This window comes from Acartia tonsa, chromosome 3 (genome assembly GCF_053477335.1).
Source record: "Acartia tonsa isolate MP-2025a chromosome 3, ASM5347733v1, whole genome shotgun sequence".
Taxonomy (NCBI): Eukaryota; Metazoa; Arthropoda; class Copepoda; order Calanoida; family Acartiidae; genus Acartia; species Acartia tonsa.
Window position 1 is genome coordinate 37,587,205 of NC_137262.1, and position 19,360 is coordinate 37,606,564.

Below are 19,360 nucleotides of genomic sequence, written 5' to 3' on the forward strand. Positions count from 1 at the left end.
CAATTTTACTGTCTGTGATTCAACTAATTAAGGACACAGGGATAAAGGTTCTGAAAAATAATTCATATTACAAAGCAGACAAGAATTAAAGAAAGTAGAATCATTTGGATCAAGTTTAAGATTGGGTTTGGGTGGGGTGGGAGGGGGGGGTGGGTGTTATGTATGAAATGTCTAAACGTCAGCAAAAATAAAATCACTAAAAGTTTTGACCCTAGTCTAAAATCGGGGATTTCAAACAGAAATCTAAATTTAGTTGGAATGTTTACCCCCAATACTTTTAACAATACAAATTTTTCATACCTATGTTTTGCGCATTTTTTGTACTTAAATCTTTGTCTGCTTTGAAATATTCATTATTTTTCTGGTACTTTAATCCTGTCCTATGAAGTAAACAATCATCTTATGTAGTTTTGTACTTTTGTATTGTTTTTACGTAATAAAGATTATCTAATCTATTTTTCAGTGCAAATTTTAGTAATAAATGTATAATCCATACAATTCTACCTGGCAAAAGTTTAAGGACCCTTTTCGTCTGCTAGCAAATTACCTTTTATTTTTCCGACGCTATTATAGATTTCAGAGACCCAATACAAAATCTAGACAGGTTACTCTAAAAAGCACACAATACCATTTAAGTACCCATTTCGCTAAATCCTATAAACTTTCTTATCTCAGCCTAGTGCTATCTAAATCTTACTTATTCCATTAAAAATATGCATGTAAGGCTAAGGAAACTAACACATAGTCTAGCCTAAAAATTGAACCTAATATAATTAATGTTTTAGATTATTCAAGGAATCAAATATTTTAGCTAAAAATTAATATTATTTCAAAATACTTAATCATTTTAAAATAGAGTTACTAAGCTGTGAGAATCTTTAGCTAAGATTTAAAACTTATATGGCAATTTTAACAATGCTTAATTTGTGGCAATAGGAACGGTAAGACAGATGTACTTAATAAACATTGAGTTGAATGTTTTGTTAATGTCAAGACTACATAAATTGGCTTGTCATGGAAATTTAATAGAATTTCCAGTACAGCTTCGAAACCGATTAATATCGGTGGAATAGGATCTCATCCTTACTGGTAAATCATGTAAAGTATCGAATTACAGACAACTTTCCACGAATATTTAAATAAAATAGTCATTCCATTGCAAAAAACGCGATCTTTGGTTTGTTTAAATGTCCATTTATTTAGCATTTTTCAAGAATGTCAAGCGTGGGAAAATGTTTAGAATGTGGGAACCATTTATTTTGATTTAAATGGTACATATGATTTTCATTTAAATTCATTTTTTGGACCCGTGAGAAAATTTCTTTAACGTGAGAACCATTTAATTTTCATTGAATTTCATTTTTTGGAAGTGTGGGAAAAAACAGGAGAAAAAATATGTTTTAGTATAAAGAAATGTTCTATCAGTTTCAAACCTTTTTCATTAGATAGATCATACTGACTTTGGAAAAACTCTCAGACCGATTTTTGAAATTCAATCTGTGAAAAAAGATATTCAAGTTTTAATTTTTTGTTTTGAAAATATTATTTTACATGTATTGACGCCATCTTGGATTATGATAATTTTTTTTTGTTAGAAGATTTTTTTTCTAAAATATTTTTAAAAAATTTACTTTTTACAATAAAAAAATCTTTGAACTTAAATTGACTAATAATTCAAAGATTTTTTCTCTTTGATTTGGAAGATTTTTTATAATTTTTATTTTTAATGTCAAATAAAAACACAACAGGGAAAAAAATGAAAATTAAATGAAAAAACGTTTTATGATTTTATTCAAGAAATTATTTGCTAACATCACCTTTTTGTTGCAATAGAATGTTATTTAAGCAAACAAAATTTAGCATAAATGGATATTTAAATCCTTCGGTATTAAATGATGAGCTAACGCTCGATCATTTAATACCTTGGGATTTAAATATCCATTTATGCTAAATTTTGTTTGCTTAAATAACTCATTGAGTATTGTGTCCACTGATAATAGATTATTACATACATGTTGACAAAGAAATAAATGCATTAAGAGTTATATGAAACAAAGGCAATTCTTCTTTGAGTCCGATTAACATCAACAGAATTAAAACTGGTTTTCAGCCATTCTGAAAAATTATGTATAGCCTCCTATAACAATTTTTTAATGGCCCTTCGTCCGGGTCTAACAAAACTGGTCATAATCTTTAAAAATCTAATTTTAATGTCCGCGGAAAGCTACAAATTCAAAGATTCCCTAAATAGTGTGTGCTACTTTTTTACTAAATAAGAATGGTTGTTTTTAAAAGCGAAGCTTTTCTATAATTAGGGTCGGTCCGTACGTCCGTCCGTACGTCCGTCCGTCCAAGATAGATAGCTTTTATTCGTTAATTTAGGCATGTTAAAGGGTGTTAAAAAAATAACCGATCGCTCACAATTTGAACCACCATAAGTACTTCAAATCTTGGAGATAGACCCCATAATGTTTAGAGTTTTTGATGGGGCATGTAAAGACCTTTCTTTAGACACCTTAACAAGGTTTCTAACTCAATCTATGCCGATTTGGCATAAAAAAGACATTCCCATCCAACTTTGAGGCATGACGGCTCTGTCTATTCCTAGTTCTTGATGATTGCCAGGTCTTTCTTTTTGATGCCAAATTGGCTAAGATTGTGTTAGAAACCTTGTTAAGGTGTCTAAAGAAAGGTTTTTACATGCCCTATCAAAAACTCCAAACATTATAGGATCTATCTCCAAGATTTTAAGTACTTATGGTGGTTCAAATTGTGAGCGATTGGTTTTTAAAAAGACAAATTTGTAATAAAATATGCACTTTCGGCGTAGGGCAAATTTCTCTGCAAAGGCTAGGTCTTAAGCTCTAGTGCTCTGGAAGGGTGAGTAGATTCAAAATTCAATATTGTTTTCTCATAGTCATTGCTTGGGTATGAATTGTATTAATTTTTATTAGTTTTGGACCAAAACTGTAAGGTTTATATTGAAAAAAGTGAAGCGATTGGTTTTTATTTTAACACCCTTTAGAATTGTCCTATCGATTTCAAACTTTGCATGATGATTCCTGTAGTAGTAAGGTACGATTTAGAAAGCGTAGCAACTCTATAATCATTACCAGAATGTCCGTACGTCCATTTTAAACATGTTGATTTTTTTACTTTTTTAACAACAAATTTTTATGTGATCTTATTATCCGTTTGATCTGATTTTTGGTATATTGATTTCTGGGACAACAAAGAACAATATTTAAGCGAAGCAACTCTATAATCAAGTCCAAAAATGTAAGTATGTCCATAAACATTATCCTGTATCAAGCAGTTTTCCAACAAATTTACTTAAATTTTGCTTCGACTCTTTCGATACTTTTATATTCTGATTATTCAGTTCAGACACTATACAAGTGTTAATGTCCGCTAGTCCTACCGTTTCAGTGCTTTGCTTTTATGGATGTTGCCATCCTTGTTTAGTAACATGTTTATGTAGGTTATATGGCTATACATGTAATTATGCCCTTGGGGAGTATGTCCTCTTATATTAGAAAGGACGCTCATACAGTTATTTATATATATTATATCTTTTACTGTTTTTATATTAACAGGAGAGCAAGACGAAAGTTAAGATACATTATCAGATTATCGTTATTTACTTACAAGATTTTCTAAGCAATTCTTTAAATTTAAAAAAAATAATATTGGGTTAGCTTTGAACAAATAAGATTGTAGGTTAATATTATTTAGTTTAATATTAGATGTTTAGCATTTTTTATCATGGCATTATGCCAATAAAAATCGCCGCAACAACGAGCTAACTCCATTTTTGATAAATGAAGATCCATTTTAACAAATATTACATCTTTGTTAGATAGATCAATTAATTCTAAGAAAGTTTAATAAGTTTCATGTCTGATAATAAACAATAAAATTAAAGAATAGTTATTTCTCGCATCGTATTATAAACAGCTTTCCGCGGTTATAGAATGTACAAATATAAGATTATATTCGTAGAAAGCTGGATATAATACGATGCTAGAAATAGTTTTTTTTTGTATGGATGAGAACCGGTTCTTATCCAACGGATTCGAATGAATACGAGAAAAACTTTTACCAAATTTTCAGAATTTTCTTTTCTTTACAAAAAATAGAGTGTTGGAATTTCCTTTTAATTAGATAATTATTACATTTTCCGTTCATTATTATAATGAATATATATAAAAAGGAACAAATTATAAATACAAAGCAGTAGGAATTTTGTTTAATTTCCTTGATAATTACGCTTTTCTTTACAGAGAAGCTTTATGATATTACTACCTACATACATCACTTACAAATTTGCTACTAATTTTAGCTTGCTATAGAAACCCCTAAAGCCTTTAACACCAAAGACGGGTATTATCCCCTGAACAAAATTCTGAGTGAGTGAATCTCCCCACCCAAGAAAATTTTACTCCCGGGGAAAATTTGTCTATAACTTTTTTGTCTAAAATGTTTTGACAGGCAAGCCCTTAAATCAATCAGCGCTTTTAATTTTACTTTTTTGTTTGTGATTTATTGGAATGGTTTACCTGTTACTATGCTTAAAAAGTATATTCGCTGCGGCTGGTATCTAAAAACCTTTTCCTTTTTTTCAGCCCATCCATATAATTGTTTACTTTTTAAAAACGAAGCTTTTCTATAATTACGTAACGGATAGCTCTTTTCGTTAATTTAGGCATTTTAGAATTGTTCTATCTATTTTAAACTTTGCCTGATGATTTAGGAGTTAGGTACGTGTTAGAAAGCAAAGCAACTCCATAATCGTTACCAGAAAGTCTGTACGTCCATTTTAAATATGTTACTTTTAACTTTATTAACATAATTTTTTTATGTGATAAAATTATCCGATTGGTCTGATTTTTGAAATACTGATTCCTAGGACAACAAAGTACATTGTTATAAGTGAAGCATCTCTATAATCAAGTCCTAAAGATGTAAGTATGTCCTTAAACAATATCCTGTATCTAAGGAGTTTTTCAGCAGATTTACTTACAATTTTGTTTCGTTAGACTTTATATTTATATTCTGATTATTCAGTTCTGACACTATACAAGTGTTAATGTTCGTTTGTCCTTCGCTTTTATGGATGTTGTCATCCTTGTTCTTATGTTACTTTTATGTAAATTTTATTAATAAGTAATCTCATATCTGTGCTTCGCTGCTTTTGGATATCTTAACCTTTATTTTATAAAAAATATTCTTGCCTAAACAACTTTTAATTTTCTATTTATACGGAAAATAAATACAAAAGTTTATTTTTTTCTGTACTCCAAAACTAGTAATAAAGGATAATGAACACATAATCTTTTAATATTATTAATGACCTGCCCAGTGATAAGAAAAGGTATTCGGAAAAAAATTTGTAGTTGCAGAAAAAAGTAATTCGTATAATATAAAGTAGTAAGGTTTTTTTATCTGAAACATAATATCGTAATAACTACTGAACCAATTGAGTTCTTTATTTTAGGCTTCATGTATCTCCTGTGATGGTTTTAGGCCATTCTATTTTTTATTAAATTCAATTTAAATGTATACTGGAATGCCATTGATTTAGTCTGTGTATTGGTCTATTATTGGTCATTTGTATTGTATGACGTCAAATTTTTTAGCTTCGTGGTTATCTATGTATAATACTGTTTTTAAAACTATGCGTCATTTATTTTTTTAAACAATCCTTCTTGCTTATTTCATGTTAAATCTAATTAGGCATCTTTAGCTAAATGAAGAAGAATATGTTTCCTTAATAATATGAAAAATATATTGCACAATATAGCAAGTATTAACCCTTATATAAAAGTAACAGGGTGCCTAGTGCATCTGTAGCTTAAAGTATCGCTAACCGCTGAACCGATATGCTTTTCCTTTACGGTGAAGCTTTAAGGCCCAGGGTAGGTTTATAATTTTTGGGGGGAACGGGAGGGTACCTCTACCACTTCAGGAGAAATCGCCCCTAGAATTTTTTTTCTAAATCAACCTTGATTTAATCATGTTATATATACATTTAGTTTTTTTGTTTTTTTCAGGATGTTACAAAAACAAGTCTAAGCTATTACTAATTCTTTGCTTGATTGCTGCAACGCCGTCCTAAAAATATATAGGCTAATTAGTTAATCTTCCTTCATCTCTGCCTTTTTATTTATTTTATTACATAATATACTATGAATGGATGTAGAATATACGTGGGTAAATTGTCATCAATTTAAGTTGCTATTTTTCTGTTATTTATTGGTAGGTGATGGGGAAGATCGTTATTGTAGTTCCCTATATGTTTCACTTTATTAGAGTACATGGTAATCTAGAATAACATCCAAATAATAATAAATCCACTGTACTATATTCATTACATCATTTATTAAAGAAAAGTTTCTCCATGGATTGGTTTTGTCCGTTATTCCATATGCGGCGGAACAATATTTTAATTGAATATGACAATGGACCAAATATTAGATTTCTGTCATTAAATTCCGAAAATTCCCCCCCCCCCCCATTCTCACACATAAAGAAACAATATTTATCTCTGAAGTATAATTTAAATGGAGGCTTAATTACCTTCCCTAAAAATTCTGTATCTGTTTTTTTTTGGGGGGGGGGGGATTTAAAAAATTCCTTGGGGATAATATCAAAATAATGGGGGGGGGGGGGAAGTGTATTCAAGAATTTGTTTAACCCTTTGACCCCTGAATTGTAAGGCCCCTAGAGTCTGACGGCGCAAGGGCCAGAAAATTCGCTAAAAAGCCTTATTGAAATAGTAGATTAATTTTAAAAAGTAGTTTTCTTGTTGTTTACTTTTAATATTTGGCAAAGAAACTAAAGTTATAGAAAAAGCCTCACATATTTCGGCTTTTTAACAAAGATATGAATATTCCTGTTTTATATCAATTCTCAATTTTTATATTATCTTGAAACAGGGATCTGTGGGAAGGAAAGTATAAGACAAATTAATACAGTTACAAAATGTAAATCAAAATCAAGATTTAAAGGAAATTATATTTTTATTCTTGTCAAAACACTGAGGAATTTTTTTTCTTGTATTCATTCGAATCCGGTGGATAGGAACCGGTTCTCATCCATACGAAAAAACTATGTCTAGCATCGTATTATATCCAGCTTTCTACGAATATAAAAATGTACAATCATAAGATTAAAACAAGTTTATTTAGCCCGTGCCTTCGGCACCTCGGGGCTAAAAAACTGGTTTTAATTTTATAATTGTACATTCTATATCCGCGGAAAGCCGTTTATAATACGATGCGAGAAATAACTATTCTTATCTTAAAATTCAAGATAAAAAGTAACAAAATTGGGTTCTTGTAAAAGCATGTTTCATTGAGGGATTAAAGGGAGAAAAGAAAATTTGTTCAAGATCTATTTCTGTATCTATGCTTAATATGTTATACAACCTTAGACAAATAGAATGAGAATCTCTAATGTCTATCTACATAAAATAATATTGGAAACAGGTGGAATTATTTTCATGCGATGCACAGCTATGACAGGTTAACACCAACTATGGTACGATTTAGAAATCGTAGCTAATCCAATTTATCCTCAACTTTTTTACAACAATTTTTGTATAGATATTCCTATTCAGTGATTTTTAAATATTGATTTCTAGGATATCAAGGTTCTGACTATTTTACAAGTGTTAATGATCGATTGTTTTACAGTATGATTTCAAATCTTCATGGATATTGTCATCCTTGTTAAATTAATAGATAGATAATGTTTCCGACCTTTACAAGTCGATATATCTAAATCGGTACTACGTCAAACCTTAGATACGTCAAACAGTAGATGCGACAAACGCTAGACAGACAAACAGTAGACAGACAAACCCTAGACACGACATACGCTAGATACGACAAACACTAGAATGCGACAAACACTAGAATATGACAAACACTAGATTTTTTCTAAAGGCGACAAACAATAGATACGACAAACGCTAGAATTTATCCTATTATGTAAAGTAATACGCTTTTTTTGTCTGTAGCGATGGATCTCACTAACCGCTAAACCGATATGGTTCTCATTTACATTGAAGCTTTATATGTGTCCAGGGAAGGTTTTTAACTAATTTTGTGGAGGGTATCTCCCTCCCCAAAAAAAAAATATTTTTTTTTCTTTTTAAAACTTAAAAAGAAAATGAAATAATCTTTTTGTATGTAGCAAAGGATCTCACTATCCGCTGAACTGATATGGTTCTTCTTTAAAGTGAAGCTTCATATAGGTCCAGAAGGTTTAAAACTAATTTTGTGGAATTTAAATTATATTGCTTATTACTGACTAAAATTATAAGGTGATTATTATTTAAAGTAGTGCCTGTGGTAGGGGTTTGACACCTCCATTTAAATTTGAATTAGTATTCCCTGCATTCCCCTATTTTTCCCCAAAATGATCCCAGATGAATCGCTGCACTGATTCAAAGACAAGGACAATATCATATGTAAGTAGTGCAGCAACATTAAAGCAAGATTTTTTTCATTTGTAATAAACAAGTATTGTAAGTATGAATCTAAAAAGAAAAATTTCATTACAATTGAAATTATTTTATATTTATTAGATTTATTTGATTTAACCCATGGCCTAGGTGAAATAGATTTCTGTAAAACGTTTCAGTCAAGCAACAGATTGTCAGAATTATAGATATACATACATACACTTACTACTAAATAGCTGCGCTGTTGAATAAGTGTAGTAAGGCGAGGTCATAAATGGTCAAATAATTAATGCTCATAGAATATTGCTCATCCTTAGTCTTTATTACTCCGCCCATTTATATCTCCCTTAGATGTTTAAACAAAGACTTAATTTAATAAACCTTCTTTGAAGTATCTTATAACTGTTAATGACTATAAATACAAAAAAATAACACATGCTGGTTTAGTTTTAACTGTATTGCAAAATCACCTTTTCATTGCTATATCATTTTCTGCAGGGATGGGACAATGATAGCAGAGCGAGAGGGGACAATGGGCTGTTTAGTAAACTAGTTCCCAAAGTTTTAAAAGAACGTTTTCTTAATTGTTGGCTAAACAACTTTTTTTACTTTAATGAATTATGATTGGTTGGTTTAATAAGTTGAATTTTCAAACGTTTCAACCACTTATTTTTTGCTATAGGGGATGTACATAGATTTTTACGGCAATTATCTTATCCAGTTAGTTCCCTGCATTAATAGAAATATAAATTTAATATTAATGAACGACAAAATTTATAAATATTGTATAAGTTTATATTCTAGCGTATGTCGCTTCTAGTGTTTGTCGCACTTTACAAATTCTACTGTTTGTCGCGAAATGGCAAATTCTACTGTTTGTCGTAGTCTAGTGTTTGACGTATCTATCGTTTGTCTGTCTAGCGTTTGACGCATCTACTGTTTGTCTGTCTAGCGTTTGTCGCATCTACTGTTTGACGTATCTAGGGTTTGACGTAGTACCATCTAAATCTACTACAATGCATATTTTTATTTAATTATAGAGAAACTCTGCTGCTAAAGAGAAGTTAATATGCTCAGCCGGCCATAAAATGAGACTAGAAAAACTTTTAACTTGTAGTCCATCCCTAAATTTGAAAAGTTAAATCATTTTCTGTTGCCCCTCTTCTGACATAAATGTAATTTAGAGCTGAAATACAGTGAGTTTAATAATTTGTACAGTCCAAAAAAATCAATCTTAGTAAAAGAAAAAAGTCATCTTTCAAGAAAAAAATCCCTGTCAACTACTAATGGTTGGAAAGTTTGAACACTGCTGTTTGAACCATCCAATCAAAAAGGTTAAGCCAACAAATGATAGAAATCCTTACAAAACTTTAGGTATCAGCCACCCTGTAAATATATACACAGACAAAATTCATTCATCTATCTCAAACTCCTTCTTTTTTTACACAGATATTAAATTAATCCATTTCATTGTTCTATTTATTTTCTAATTTATTGTGATATAGGCACCCTGTAAATATACACGGTGTTTCAAAAAAAAACTGCGTTTTCCGGTTTTGAGAAACAACCAGAAGGAATATGAAAAAAAGGATAATAGGTCCATATTCTATGTAAAAATGTACATCAGATTTACTTAAGGTGGTTTTTGATATCTCTAAAAATGCGGCTGTACTTATTGGTACATGTAGGGGAAAAATGCTTGATGTTGAATATGAGATATCAATTAGATTAATTAACTTGTATATTTTGCAACATATTGTTTCAAAAGTACAACATCAAAGTAGTAAAAGCTTAAATCAATGTCCCCATATGAAATTTTTTTTTTTTTACATATTTTCTTTTTTGGCTCCATGCAAAGACCTTTTTAGGTTCTTCAGAATTTAGTTTTTTCTATTTCTCTATGACAAAGTCATTTTTAGAAAAAAATCTCTATTAATACTGTGTGCATTGACAAATAAAACAAGTCACTTTTTATTTCATTTCAATATCTTTAAAAATAAGCAAGTTATCATGGTTTGAAATTGTTCGTAAAAAGTGCGTTTTCATTAATTACTCATGTTTTATAAGATGATCTCTTATAATCTGTCAATCAAATTAAGAGATTAAGGGGGGAGGGGCGAGGAACGAATATGAACAATTTTAATACTAAGAATTAAAATCCAAGCAAAAAGAATATTGATTTTTTATTTAAAAAAAGGCATTTTAAATTAAGTTTTAAATGTAATTATTACATTATTTTGAAGTTTATGTTATAATGTTGTTTTCAAGTAAAAAAAAGGATTAAATTCAACGTTATAGCATAAAATTATTAAGAATACAATAACACACACACATTTCGAATTCTTTGGGTTCTAAAATGCGCTGTTGTTTTAAGAGATATTAAAAAACGCCTGTAACAAATTCGATGCATATTTTTATAGAGAATATGGACATATAATTATTTTTTTTGTACTCCTAATGGTTGTTTCCCAAATCTGGAAAACGCAGTTTTTTTTTAAACGCCCTGTATATAATGACAAAATTAATTCATTTAACTTCTCATAGAATCCTCATTATTTAATCAATCCGTTCAATTGTTTCATTTATTTCCTTATATATTGTTATAGCCACCTTGTAAATATATACACAGACTAAATTAATTCATCTAACTTCTCATACAACTCTGACATGGTGTTCACCCATGTTCGCATTTCCATGAAACTTAGCATTTTAATGAGGCTTGACACAAAAAAAGTAAATATTAATTTTTAAAAATTTAGTTTGGCCTATAACCGTTAACTTTTATAAACTTCATAACTTAAATGCACTTATCTAGTCAAACAGTTCTTAATTAGGAACATAATTTGGTCAAAATTAAGAACAATTTGACTTAATAAGCGCATTTGACGATAACACTCCACAGAAAATAGACGAGAAAATGAACCTATTTGTTGGAAATATTGAACACCTTTTGATATACCTAATTCTTTCAGGGGTTTTGCTAGTTCGACTAACACAATATAAAAACAAGGATGACAACATCCATAACAGCAATGATCAACTAATACTTAAGGATAGTACGCCCTAATGTAGGAAAGATTCACATGTTACAAAACAACCTAATTGACACAAACCGCTGTATTATGAAAACAATCCAAATAGAAAATTAATATTTAATATTTATCTAATCGTATTATAGATAACTTTGCGCTGATATTGAAATGAGAAATTATAAGATTATAACCGGTTTTGTTAGCCTCGAGTGGCCGAAGCACCGGGCTAACAAAACTTGAATTAATATTGCAATTTTTCCGTCAATTTTCGTAGAAACTGGCTGTAATACAATGCTATATATTAATTTTCAGTATGGCCGAAAACCCGGCTCTAATACAGTGGATATTAATCGGGTTAAAGGGATATATAAGACAATTGCCGAAAAATTTATGTAAACCCCAATGATTTTACACAATATTAACACTTCGGTAGTTAAAAATTAGTGGTTGAAACGTTTGAACACTCAGCTTAATAAAACCAACTAATCAATTTACTAATTTACTGTAGTCCCCAAAGTTGTTAAGCCAACGAATAAGAAAACAATGTTATAAAACTTTTGGGACTAGTGTAATAAATATCTCATTGTCCTCTCTCTCTCATGTTATTAGTGGATTCGCTACTCATAAATAAATGATGAATAAAATAAAAGGCAAATTAAACTTTCCAATTCCAGCTCTACACAAATATGCATGGATCTTAAGGGATAAGACAATTGGAGATAAATTGATGTACATCCTCAATGATTAAATTCTAAACTACCCTTTCTGTAAAATACAATTGGGGGTGGAAAAGTTTAAACTAACCAATTAAAATTTAATAAAAATCTCCAAAGTTGTTAACCCACCGAAAAAGAAAACGTAAAAATAAATACTTTGAGGACTAGTGTAATAGCCCAATGTCCCCTCCCTCCCTGACAAGCAAAATTTGAAAAATATATTCATTTATTTATTCACAAACTGTATTAGACGTGAAACATAAATACTTTAAGTATTGTTGCTACTCTATAGGTAGGCATGTCGGTTTGTCCAACCTTAGTCTTGATACGAGTAACATTTGCGGTTTTCTTTGAAGCAGCAAAGAGTGCCTATAAAAAAAAATTGACAACGAATAAGGTCCAGGAGTAGGGTTTCTTGGTTCAAAAATAGCTTTCAGTGGAAGCACCCATTCTTGAATCATTTTATGCTACGTTTTTATGATTAACATTTTTAACCAACAATATGTAAAATTGAATCTACAAGTAGTTTTATGTTCACGTTCAGTTGTTTGCCTTTTTCCAATACACATAATCAGTGTTTTTACTTTTCTACTTAATATTATCTTATGAAATAGCAAAAAAAACATTATTGCATTATTTTGGAAAGACGATTGTTATTCAAAGATTTTAATTAGTTTTTGTCAAAAATATGTTACTGGTTTTATTGATAAATAATACCTTTCCATTTTTATTACCTTTCTATTTTGTTCTAGATCACTAAATATTAATTTTTAAAATTAATTTCACACAAATAATACATGATCAAAACTGCCGTAAGCCAAATGTAATCAAATGGAGACAGTTGTCAAAATCATCTTACAATAGATATTTTCAATCATATGCAGCTAGAAGAGTTTCCATGAAGACCTCTCTACCGTCAGTTAAAATCTTTCGTTTATTTTGTGGTGAACGGGTGGAGGAGGGAAACAAGGACGTTCAAGGGGGGGGGGGGGGGGGTTAACTGGTGACTACCTCCCCCCCACCCAAATAAAAAAAGGTTGAACGCCCCTGGAGGGAGATATTCCTTAAATAAAAAACTCACAAATATTACCTAGTAATTGATTTGTTTGAAAGTCAGGAGGTTTGAATATAAAAGTTTTTCTTTAGGTAAAAAATAATAAATGGCAAAAGTAATATAAGTTTGCTACTGTTAAATTTACTTCATAGAATGCACACACATACACACACAACTCTAATACTCCGAAGAAAACGTAAGAGAATGAGAGTAGAGATTAGGAGTGTTTTCATAGACCTTTTTTACAATGATATTTCACTAGAAATTGAGCCTACAAAAGCCTTTAACGATACTGTTACAATAACAGGACCAATAGTCCAAGGAATCCTCATAAAAAGAGAGAGAAGTATTAGGTTATAATTTTACGGACATGGGTTGTGGAATAGTAGTGAGTTTATTCTCATGTCTCCATCAACCAAATAATATATGTGTGCTAGTATATTTTTTTAAAATGTTAATAAATTTAAATTTAATATTAAAATGATAAAAAAAAACATTAGTGAAAATTTTAAAAATAATATCTAAATAATAGTAAAAATTTTAAGTTATAAAAAGAACTCATATGAAATTTTAAATTGAAGTGTATGTAATCAAATGCTTTGTTTTAGTCGTGTTTTCAACCCAATTAAATGTTGCAAACACTATCAAACGCCCTTTGAAAGTCATAAAAAATATAAATCTATATTTAAAGAAGTTTAATATGAATAGTAAATTCTATTATTATTCAACAAGGTTTTATATTAATTTTCAAATGCTACACATATACTAAGTATACTGAGGAACATTTCAGTTCTAAAAGGGTTAATATTGTACCAAATAATATAGCCTAAAACATGATGTTTCAACTAATAAACTTTAATATTATAAATATCATCTAAAACGGTTATATCTTAATTAAAGTCAATAAATTGTAAATTGTGTGCCAAAATGAAATTGTAATAACTTGGATTGGCATCACTTTCTAATAAGTTAATTAATAATATAACGTTCTTAATAAACTGAGAGGAGACTCTATGGCTCTTAAAATATAAATATAAGTATTAGATAGGCTTTATTCAACAATGTTTGTTATCAATCTAATACCTGATTAATACCTCTTATGTAATAACTTAGGGTCAGACCTTTATATAAGGTCCAAGGAAATAACATTCATACTATGCAGACAACCAACCCTTTGATTGCATGACTTTAGTCTGCAAGTCCTTACTGTGCATGTTAATTAGTTGTGCCTGTTTTGGGCTAAAGCATTCCCCCTTCTCTTATGTCACACATTCAAATGAGTAGCAGTAGGTAAAACTTCCTTTGGCTTTAAAATAATTTCCCAGAAGCTTTACTCTAAGTGTTTCAAAAGATCACTCGTATGACGTCATAAAATCAATCTCTTTTTTAGGGTTTTCCTTTCCCACTTCTCCTCTCATCCATGACTTTTATGACGTCACACGGCGGATCTTTTTGTCAAGCTTCCTTTCCACTTATTTTATATAATTCCATTTCAATATATTTTTCCTGATAACTACAATAATTATTCTTTTATACATTGTAGATTCAGCAAAAGAAATCATAAATTATATTGGTTCTAGAATATGAAGAAAGGTGTAATGTTTATCCAAAATTTATATTATTCTTTTAGTAGAAAACATTGGAAAACCAAAATAAATAAAACAAATAGCGTTATTTTGTTCGAATAATGCCTAAAGTTAGCCAGTCAAATGCTCTTATTAGGTCAAGCTGTTCATAATTATGTAAACCGCATTATGTAGTATAAATAAACGCATAATCAAAAATGACACATAACACAAGCTTGTCCCGAATGAGCATAAAAAATGCCTTTTTGTTTGTTTGTTTGTTTGTGGTACTCTAAGGTTGAATGGCAACTGTTTTTTTAGGTTGAAGTTTTAATTTGTATTTTCTGATTATGCTTGTGTCATATTGTTTCACACTGATGAAACACTAAAAAGAATCGTGTTTTTATAAAGAATTGTGGGTAAGATTTGATCTATTTAACCAAAAATTCATATTTCTATATATGGGTTGATAAAAATTTCATAGATGAAAAAACCTAAAATTCATCTAGCAACGCAAAAAAATATACATAATACAAATTCCGCCAAATTAATTATTTGTTAATAAGGTTTGCTCTGACCATGAATCAATTTTACATTCCATAATTTTACAATAGTATTTCTGTACAACAGTTTACTCCTCGTCTTTGCAGGATTTTGTAGACTTGATAGATTTAAATTATTTTGGTACCTGAGTGTCCGTGGAGGGGACATTGGACTGGGATGTATATTACACTAGTCCCCAAAGTCTTATTATAACGTTTTTGTTACAGAATTTGTTATTATTAGGGACTTACTAATTTATCGACCATTGTCTTATCCCTTTAGATCACTGAGATGTAGCACATTTTTTAGATGTCCTCTCATTCTATGCAAGGTAGTCATAAATGCATGAAATATAGAATATTTGGAAGTACATTAGTGGACCTGCACATTGGGTTAATTTTTTTTAGTACAAAAATTTTGGCGGAAAAAAATCTTGAAATTCTCACATATTTTTCTTATCCTTTCCTCACAGCACTTTTAAAATGGTAATGAGGCGTAATTCTGTCGCAATTTATCAAAAAATATTCACGCAACCTTCCCTGCGACAGCTGTAGATTGCAAGCAGAGAAATTTGCAGGAAGTTGGGATTCTATTTAACAAGCGACGATAATCATTTTCTGAGAAGCTTCCACGAGCATAGCGGGTCAGCTTGAAATGTTACGTAGAATACAATCAGCTGACCCCAACGCTTAGAAGAAGCCTTATACAGAGCCTATTAAAAAAATAACGTCATATAATATAATTGACCAATGATAGGCCAGTATACATTTTACTATTGGTCAATTAAAATCAATTGTTATTTGTTTGGTATGACGTTAATTTTTTATAGGCACTTCAAGCTGCATCCAAACCTTAAGAATACAAGATTGGCCAAAGTAAATTCACTTCCAATCTCCGTTTGCATCTGAAAACTTCAGATGTTTTACCATTTTTTAGATGCTATTGGCTGATTTTCAAAGACCAAATTGAAAGTCAACACAGGGTCAACTAGGTGGGGACATACAGTTATTTAACCCCTTCCCCCTCGATTGTTTTACTTTAATTACACAAATACCAAATCTGGAGGTCCCTTAATGTAAATGTACTTTTGTTAATAAAAAGTGCAAGAATGGTTTAAATATCTGGAGAAAAGTACATTACAAAGTACTAAATTCAATATTGTACACGGACAAAGGAAAGCTAGTGACAATAATGTTTTATCGCAGTGTAAAACAAAAAAAGAATCTAAATAATAATATACCAAAGTGTTATATTAGCATTTCCTTATTCGTTGGCTGAACAACTGTCGGGACTTCTATTGAGTTTTGATTAGTTGGTTATTAAGTTGAATGTCCATACGTTTCAACCACTAATTGTAATCTACAATAGTGCTAATTTTGTGTATCATCATCAGATTTGGACTTAATCTGGAAATAGTTAAAACTAAATGTAAATCATTTTTTTTGAAAGATATCTTTTGCTGTGAAACACCTATTTAACCCAGTTGCTTTATTTATATTAGCTTTATAAGGATTTTCTAGGGATTTGGTAAATATATCAAATATCAGAGATAAGATAATTGCAAATAAATTTATGTATACCCACAATGATGATAAACAAAATTTACCCTTCTGTTGATTACTGTTAGTGGTTGATAGGTTTGACACTCAACTCAACCAACCAATCAAAATCCAAAAAAAGTCCCCAAAAGTTGTTGAGCCAACAAATAAAAAAATATAATATAAAATTTTGGGAACTAGTGCAATAAACAGTCCAATGTCCCCTCCCTTCCTGATTAAGTATATCAAACACAGCTATGTATTAACTTAGTGAATTTGTCTCAGTCTTTGTTACTTAAGATCTCAAAACTTGAATGGCTTTTCTTGATTTTAACATATAATTTCTTTGTGGGTGTAAACTGGAAGACGAAGAAAGTCGCTCAGTGTGACGTCATAAAAATGAGGGATTATCCATCTCTTTTTCATGGGTTTTCTTCCCCATTCCTCCTCTCCTCATTACCCATTTTATGACGTCAGAATTATTTTTGAGCGACTTTCTTCGTCTTCGTAAACTGTTTTCCAGTGAAAAATAAACATTATAAAAAAGCAAATTTGATGCCTAATAACTTTATTTTATTGTCAAAAAAAAGTTCTTTCACACAAATTGCCTGTTGAGCAGTGATAACCCCCCCTCCCCCTTTTTATTTACCTAACCTAACCTACCCTAACCATCTTCACCTAAAGTAGTAAACCAACAAGCGAAAAGATACCCACCCTTATTTTTAAAAAAGATGTAGTATGATAGCGACCAAATTATTTTTATTAGTTTTTATTCTGAGCTTAAATTAAAATTTAAAAATTCATGTATTAGATATTTTCATAACTTAAAAAAAAACATGTTTATCAATATATACATATATTTTTTTATGTTGCTAAAAATAACTGCATATCGATCAATATTGACAATTTGACACACAAATAGCGACAATGTGTAATAATAATATATTGATAAGCACTTACTTTACACTCAGTCATTCAGGGATCTTAAGGGATAAGACGAAAATCAATTACATCCATGATAATTACAAACATATTATATAAATACTTACGCTTTAAACTATTTCAAGACTTAAATAAGAAAATACAATAGCCTAAAACTATCACAGAGCTTATGTTAAGCTCACCTAAAATAAGGAATCCGATCGGTTCAGTAGTCACTAAGATCTTATGCTTCAGACAAAAAAAACTTTAATACTTTATATTATACTAGCGGCTACGCCCCTAGAGGCCTCTAGTGGCACTTTGAATGTATATTTTTTTATTTAAAATATTTAATTAGAGAAATAATTGGTTTATGTTTCGTTCAAGTCTCTTTTTTGGGAAGGGGTATTTTTTTCTAGGGATGATTTCTCTTGGGAGGGTGGTGGTAACCTCCCCCAAAATAGTTATAAACCTTCCCAGGACCTATGAGAATCTACCCTGTAAAGGAGAACCCGATAGGTTCAGCGGTTAGCGAGATCCTTCGCTACAAACAAACAGACAAACAAACACACAAACAAACAGACAGACATCGTTCTACTTTGTATTACAGATTTGTATTGTATTATAGATAGATATATTATTAAAAATACTCCTTTCTGTAAAGTGAAATTATTAGTAAAATTTTGGTCACTGCTAGTTTAAATTGATTGAATAGAAATACCCAAAGTTTTTTACCCAGCTTACAAAAATTTATGACGAATGTCCCCTTCCACCCTGGGGAAATTGCAACAAAGCTAAAAGAATAACACCTTAACAAAATGTATGAACAATGAACACTAACTATTAGGTATCAGCTTTTAAAAATGAAGAATCAAAATAGAATAACTTCAAGGTAAAAGTCCCCTCTATACCAAGTTTTACTTATTTAATTAGTGATATGTAAAAATCATACATTAATAAACTATAATTTATCGAAGCTACTCTATTATTTATAATATCTGTTTGTTAAAGTTTAGAGAGAAACGTAATATTTCTGCTAATATTTAAGATAGATGGCTATTTTTTGTATGGGTTATCCTGTGCAATGTAAAATAACGATGTGTTACTCTATAACTTGCTTGAGGTCTATCTGTCTGTCTGTAATGCTAGAGGGAAATGTGTTTTCACTTCTACCATTTCAAATAGAAGACTATTTTATTTTTAGGTTAAGATTTTACTAAAGAATGAATACCTACTCATCAAACTCAATTTTTAAATTTCAGTAATTTTGAATTTCAGAATTTAAAGGAATTCTGATTTATCTTTAATTGTAAAATACCTTTATCCTTCGTCTCAGAATGAATGAAAAAACTTCCCATTACTACAATTACTTTCACACATTGAACTTATTAAATTGAAAAAAAAAACCTATTTATATAAACTTTTTTTGTTAATAATTTTGTATTGCCTTTATTCAAATTCTTGAATAGAAATTTAGAAAAAGTAACAGGATGTCTGAGTGTCTGTTGTAAGGACCTCCAC